Genomic DNA, 7799 nt, shown 5'->3' on the forward strand with positions numbered 1-7799 from the left:
CGGGGGCCGGGATGGAGCCGCCTCCCGCCGCCTCCCGCCGCTTCCCGGGCGGAGCCGGTACAGCCCGATGGGGGCCTGCAGGAGAGAAAAGAACCCGAGGGGAATGTTGGGTTTCCCCCCACACACACCCCAAATAGGGCAGGGAAAGCAGTTCTTTGTTCTGTAATCCCAGTAAAAGTGCCAGCCATTCGCCCCGCCGCTAATCCCAGCCCCGCGCAACGGCCGCATCCATTGGCTGCCATTTACACATGGGATTAACCAGCCCGAAAACGGAGAGGGGGGGCTTGTGAAGGCGGGGACGAGCTCTGCGAAGTCCTTTCACGCCGCGCCGGAGACGCGCCAGGAGGCACCGGGGCCAGGCGGGCGCGTCCCCGATGCGTCCCCGATGTGTCCCCGGCGCGTCCCCGACGCGGCTGGTTCTGGGGTGCGATGGGATGTGTCGCCACCTGTTGGTGTCGGTACGGCTGGGTTTGGTTCTGTTTGACGTGGTACGGTGTGAGTTGGCACCGTTTGGCGTGGCAYAGAATCATAGAATCGCAGGATGGTTTGGGTTGAAAGGGACCTCAAAGATCATCTCGTTCCAATTCCCCTGCAATGGGTAGGGGCAYCTTCCATTATCCCAGGTTGCTCTAAGCCCCATCCAGCCTGGCCTTGAGCACTTCCAGGGATGGGGCACMAACWGYTTCTCTGGGCAACCTGTGCCAGGGCCTCTCCACCCTCACAGGGTAAAAATTCTTCCTGATATCCCATCTAACCCTGCCCTCTGTCAGTGTGAAGCCATTCCCYCTTTCACTCCAGGYCCTTGTTCAAAGTCCCTTTCTAGCTCTCATGGAGCCCCTTTAGGYTCTGGAAGGGGCTCTAAGTTCTCCAGGRTCTCCCCWGAGCCTCTTCTTCTCCAGGCTGAACAACTCCAACTCTCTCAGCCTGTCTTTATAGCAGAGGAGCTCCAGAGGCATAGCACARCTCTGCACAGTCTGTCCTTCCACAGCTCAGGTCTGTGCAGCTCGAYGTGGGGAAAGCAACCCACCAGGAGTAAGCGATGCTTTTCTGAGTTCCTTGCTGCATGTTGACAAAAGGCAAATTAAAACATATGAAAAACTACTAAAAATAACTTGACAATGTTTTAACCTTTGAAGTTGCAGAAGTACTGACACTTTTCCCTGGAAGCATGTGTTAGGCAGCTGCTCCATTATCTGCCCTCTCCAGGGCCATGGGGAGAAGAAAACGTTTTAAGAGAAATTACTCTTTTTCCAGTTTCTGGAGGAGCATAGAAGGAGGTTTTTCTGTGCCATTAAGCAACATGCAAGCAGCCAGTACCTCATGTGTCACTCCACATGTCATCAAGTCTGGCAAACACATTGCACTCATAGCCATAGGCTGAGGGCTGTGCAGGGGCCCAGCAAATCCCAGTAGTTTCTAGAAGGAATCCTCAAGGCAGGACAGGTCCCACTGGGGTGGTCAGAGCTGGTCCCTGATTCRTACCTGTGGTGCCTGGGGTCATAAATGTGCAGTTTATGTGAGAACATACTAGGTGACAAATTAAATGACAGATCTTACTGTGAAGAAAGAAATCAGGGCATCTTTTGGCTAATTATCTTTAAGCCAGAACCCCACAAGAAAAACAACCACCCACCAAAATTAATTTAACTAGGTCACAAGAACAGTATGGGGGAGCTGCCTGTGCAGAACAGATTTCCATGTCCTGCTTTTGCTGGGGCCCTCTGTCACCTGCCCCGGCACGCTGCCCACCCAATCCTGTGCCTCCTGAGTGGGGAAATCGGCATGATTTATCAAAAGAGGGTGATAAAAAGTGTATTTTGATGCAATATCCCTGTGCTGTGGCTACGTGTGTCCCCTGCTCTGTGCCCTCAAAGCACTGTGACCCCACAGTGCTCCTGGCAGCACTGGGGTTCYCAGGAGGTCTGTGTCCCTGTGGTGCCCATGGCAGCAAAGTTTTGGGTAGCATGGAGCTTCTGCCTGCAGCCATATCTGAGTCAGGCTAATCCAGCAGCCCCAAAGGAGCATTTATAGATCAGTCAAAGGAACGTGGTGGTGTTCTCTGTATTGGGAGAATGAAGTGTCCCCCAGCATGTGTTTAACTCATCCCCAGTGCGAATAGGCTGCAGGCAACACTTTTTGGAGCCTTTGAAAGGATGCTGACCCTTGGAGGGGACCTCAGCAAAGAGGGAGTCCAAGGTTCTTTAGCCAAAGACCAGCAACTGGCTTGCTCTAAAAGTCCAGGGAACTTTTTTACCCTTTGTGCCCTTTGTCTTGTTGCAGCAGAGCTGKTCACAAGTCTGGGACTCCAACACTGAGTATGGGGGATGGCTCTGTAACATCTGACTTAGGGGTCTCATTTTCCTCCTCAACATTGGAGACCATGAACTGAAATGAGGTTGTAGACCCATGGGTGCCACCTTTGGTCACCAGTGTGTGAACAGGGAGCTCAGTCCCAACACCTCCCAACAGAGCCTACTCCTACCTGAGTATGAGGGCTAAGCACAGGGAGAAGACAAAATAACCCTGAAGTTTAGAGAAACAGCCTGGGAAGATGGTCAGAAGGAGAGCAGGGCCACTTGAGGAGATCTGCTGAGGCTGTTGCCAGTTGGGGCTGTGGACTTCAAGGAGGAGGTGGACCACCTGGTAGGACACTCCAGATGTTCCACAGATGTTCCACTGAAACTGAATCCACTCAGGTTAGCTCAGCCTCCCACCCTCTGGGGATGCTCATGCTGATGAAAAGGACACCTGGTCCAGCTGGGAGACAGATGCAATGGCTCAAACATGCTCTTGCACCTCTTTCCCATCAAGTCAGGAATCCATCATAACAGTGTAAAAGTGGGGGCAGGATGTTTTATTTGGGGACCAAAAGAATGAGCCATTCAATATGAGAGGGATGGTTTAATCYGCTTTATCTCAGCAATAAAGAAGTTCCTTGTCACAGTGCCAGCAAAAGAAAAGGCAACATCACCAGAAAACAATCCTATCTGCAGATTTTTTAAAATATRATTTGTTAATTAATGACTTCTGGGCATCACAAGGATCGTTGTTTTCTCTGATATGCTGATTTATTCTGTCTCAGTGGAATTAGAGATCACAAAAATAAAATTAAAAAAAAAAAAAAGAAAAACTGCTTCTTCAGAAGAGGGAACAGGGAAAAAGTTTTAGTAAAGTCAGGAGAAATTTAATTGAAAAAAATAGTATATTTCTTCTTTCCTGAAGGGGTATTGTGTTCTTTTGCTATTGCAAATTGCTGGTTAAAGCGACCAAGACAAAACAAAATGGTTTTTAAATTATAGATCAAAGAGCAAGACGTTTCTGGAACCTACCCCCAACGCACATTCCCAGGCAGATCTCTGGTGAGCAGTGTGGCTGCAGGGGGGCTGGCATCACCCAGAGCAGGGCTGGGGGATGCAAAAACCACACCAGGAAAAGCCTACAGGAGAAAATACTGGGATCTGCATAACTGGGTGGGAGGTTTTTCAGGTTTGTGGAAAGGGAAGGATCTTCTCCAGCCATCACTTTCACTTGGAAGACCAGGACTTTGCACTCAGAAATTGGCCACTAGGTTTGAGGCTATATTTATAGCAAGTCCATCCTTCCCCAAATCAGCTCCTACAAGGAGAGCCATACTCCAATGTACCCAAATGTAACGCTAATTCTTTTGCAAGATACATGTTACTGAATGAAAATCAGAAAGGATTCCCTGCAAAACCTGACCTGATACTTGTTGGTCCCAAATACATTTGTAAAAAGACCAAAAAAATGCCCACCCTCTCTCCATTTCCTGCCCACTGGGGCTCAGCAATGGCTTACAGTGACTATTTACTCTACCTGCCTCACATACCAAGTGCCCACAGCTCTGCTGTTTTTTCAAGCTGTACTGCTCAAAGGGTTTGCTTCAGTGCAACAGATAAAAGGCTTTKCTACCTGTCTTGTAGTCCATTGAATTATATCCTTGCTATGGAGAGCCAGTGAAGTTCTACTGAACCAGAGCCTCTGAAGAGTGTCCTGGAGAGGAGAGCAGAGCAGTGAGATTTCCATGTTGTGRCTTCTCCCATTGTTCCAACCCTCATTTCACCCGGCAGGAGTAAAAGGACCTTTCCTAAGCTGATGTTACTGGGGTTGATTTTGGTTCAGGAGTTTGGGAGATGGAGAATCCTAACATAACCCATGCGAGTACCAGCAACATCCCAGGGGGAGCCAACAGCCCAGTCCTTGGTTCCGGGTTCCCCTCTGCAGACTTCAGGCACTGTAAAGGGACAGGTGGGGCTCAACCCATGGAGATCCCACTGAAAAGGCAGGTATCAGGGTTTTACACACACCATTTTTCAGCTGAGCACATCGCCTTGTCCCCACTGCAAGGGGCTAGGGGGTGTGCCTGCCTGAGCCCTGCCCAAGGTCACGCTGTTATTCATCCATTTTTAATCAAATCTGCAGCTGAGGTTACAGCCTCAGCCTCTGAAATCACTGCAGAATTTCTCAGTGTGGCTCCAGCTTTGCCTACTGTCACCTTTCCCGTGGGACTGCAGCCCCAGCAATGCTCTTTGCTCTCTCCTTCAAGGCTGCCTTCAGCCCTTGATTGCAATCCCCTGGCGCTATACCTGACTAAGCCATCCCCACTGAAAGCCCCATGCCCTCGCCATCCACCTGCTCCCATGATGGGAATGAACCAAGTGTTGGTTCTCTGCAGGCATGGGGTCTTGGTGCTGGTATCCCAGTGGTTCTGCCAGCCTGGCACAGCTCCCTCAGYGCTGTTTGGGGCACCCACCCACTCGTGCCCTTGTAGAGCTGATGCCAAGGACAGGAGGCATTGACATTCCCTCAAGGTTTGCATGGTGCAAAAGTAAACGTAACAATGTTATCCACTGATCTGGCAATTAATATCCTGGATTCTTTTTATTGCAATGAGTGAAGGCCAGAACATGCTGGGGGTTTTAATTAAGAGCCAGGCTGCAGAGACAYTTTCCCCCAGTTTTCCCTGGAAGGGGCTGTGCTGGGTGAAGAGTTGAGATCCGGTGTGCATAGGGTGTCCACTGCCCCATATTGGGTGCCTCTGGAATGGTCCAACCCCTGCAGGCACCATACCAGCTCATACATCTCTCTACCTACCCATGCTCTACATTTAAGTGCCACTCCAGACTCCACTGGGTCTTTTTTTAAGTGAAATACGCTCAAGATCTTTAAATATTAGGCACAAAATATTTTCCCTGTGCTGTGCTCCACAGCGTCCATCCAGGGCAGGAAGCAGGCAGGAACCATCTACCAGCACCAAGGATGCCAGGGCCGTTTTGCTCCAGAACTGCTGTATCTGTAGTTGATCCCACTGCTATTTTTAATACAGATGCCTTATTGAGATTCAAATGAATGTTTCAAATCCTTGCTCCTTTGCATAATTCTTTTTAATTAACACTTCAAAGGTTTGAACACAAGATCCATAGTATTTCCCTAACGAAGTTGACTGAGCCTCCTTTCCCCCTCAGCTCCCTCGACACGTTTCTGAGRGCTAAAGCTGGGTTTGGGGCTGTCTGCTGTGTCCTCTCTGCAGGGATATGATGGCTGCAGTGGCTACCATCACTCAACACTGCAACCAGCTTGGCGWACACCAGGCAGCCAACAGCCTGAGCGTGGCACAGAAATTATGGTGTTTGAAGTGAAAATGATCAAACCCACTGCCCCACCATAGCCTGCCCCAGCACCAGCTGGTACTCTAACACTGTCACCCCACATCAAATAAAACCTTCTCAAAAGGAGCATCCCATCTCCAGGGTCATATTTTGGTCACATTTTCAACCTTCCTGGCACTCGAAAGATCTAAAGGCACTTTTCTTCCTTCTTAAATTGTACTTTGAAAATAAAAGCTGGAATTGTCATACAATTGCATTCACTAGGAAGAGCTGGGGCTTTTCATCAGCTRTCCCAAGAGCTGGGAATGATAAAAGGTCCCAAGGATATAACAGAGACCTAGGCACAAAAGAAACAGCCCAGGTACCCGTCCTGCCTTTTCTCCCATTTCAGTACCTGCACGGTCTCCTTTTTTTTGAGTGGGAGCATCCTTACTTTGCAGAATTGGGACTCCCAAGAGCAGTGTGGTTCAACACAGAGGAAAATTAACTTCAGCTTTAATTTCTGCAAATGCAGAAATTATTGGACATAACAAATGGTATAATTAGCAGGATTTAATAAAAGACTGTCCCAGACAYGCAAAGGAAGTGGGCCTTTGTTCAGCTACAAAAGACATTAATTTGCAAATATTCTCGATATTAATTTTTTGTTATTTAGACTGATATTTTGAAAGTCTCCAATAAAGTGAGAAATCTGGACTAAGCATTCCAGTTGCATTTCCAAGTGCAGGAATCCAGCTTTGATGTTCTTCTTGATAACATCTTTTCAGAACCTTGACTGCATCAAATTAAATTCTGATTACCCTGATAGTGCAGTACAACTTCCAAATGTATTCAGGTAACTTTGTTCTGAAATGAAATAAGCTGTTTTGTCAAGGATGCTTGTTAGGCAGCAAAGGGAAGGAGAGGAAAGAGCCTTACCAGGGAAGCAGCACATTCCCAGCCTCAGTTTCAGCCCTGGGGCTGCCAGGCTGCAGTGCCCTAGCAAGCCAGGTCACTGGCATTGAGAGTGTAGCAAGGGAGTGGGGACACAGGCAGACTCTGCAAAAGCCAAATTACACCTTTGGTGGTTCACAAATCCCCTAGCACCAGAGAACTGGACCATTTACTCCCTCCAGAGGGAAAATCCCAAAGGAACATGCCCTCAGGTGATCAGTCCTCAGAGCATGGAGCATGATTGGCCACAGGATATGTTGTTAAAGCAGGGCAGACACATCCRTGCAGAGATATCACCTCTTCACGCAGAAAGACCACTTCATGTCTCTTCCCTGTTTCAGTCCTGGTATAAACTTAGCCTTAAGTCACTGGTCTAGCTGTGGGCACAGGCACAGCATCCYGAGGATGTCCAAGTGATGCCCAAGGAGAAAGTTGGGATCCCTGTGCCATACTCATCCTGTCCATTTGCAGTAGTGCTGCTCCCTGGCCCAAGCTCCACCCCATGGCTGCACGTTCGGATGAAAATAAAGTGCAAATATTATTATTGGCAGAGATTATCAGCTCCCCCACCGTGATTTAGGCATCTTTAAACTTCATGTTTTTTTAATCCTCACCATACAATTAATGGCCTCAAAATGTAATGTCTGCAAACAAAGTCATGCACTGCAGCATTATCTCTGTAAAACATAGGATTTGGGCACTTGATTAAGACACTATATAGTGGGGCTACACAAAAGATGGAGCTGGAGACACCTGTTCTGAGCAGGGATACAGTTATTTGCTTTCTGCCCCTGCATAGCTCAGGGAAGGCCTGGCTTGATGGAAAAGGTAACATTTTATTCCAGCTGTACTGGATAAAGCCTCCTGTCCCCAAAACCTTTTTTTTTTCCCCAGTACGTGTCCCTGTAGGAGTTTTGGCTGCAAAAGGGGACTTTCTTGCCGACCTGGAAGCTGGTGTGGGGACAGCTCAACAGCTGSTGCTGSAGCCATCCTCTCCCTCTGCAGCCAAGATGGGACAATGGAGCAGAGGGTCACAAACTTTCTTGAAGCCGCTATTCAGGGATGAGCTTTGTTAAGATCGGATTAATGCCAGATGCCTCAGCCTAAATTAAGCTGCAAATGAGACCATATGTAAAAGTCATTAATAGGSATTTTATTTAACAATAAATGTGAGGTAAAGAAATAGGGGGGTGTCTCGGTTTGAGACAATGTTTTCAGAGAAAAAAWKKTWMMRRRKWA

Source organism: Malurus melanocephalus, unplaced genomic scaffold, assembly GCF_030028575.1.
Source record: "Malurus melanocephalus ecotype Western Australia unplaced genomic scaffold, MMel_1.1 scaffold_639, whole genome shotgun sequence".
NCBI classification, from domain to species: Eukaryota; Metazoa; Chordata; class Aves; order Passeriformes; family Maluridae; genus Malurus; species Malurus melanocephalus.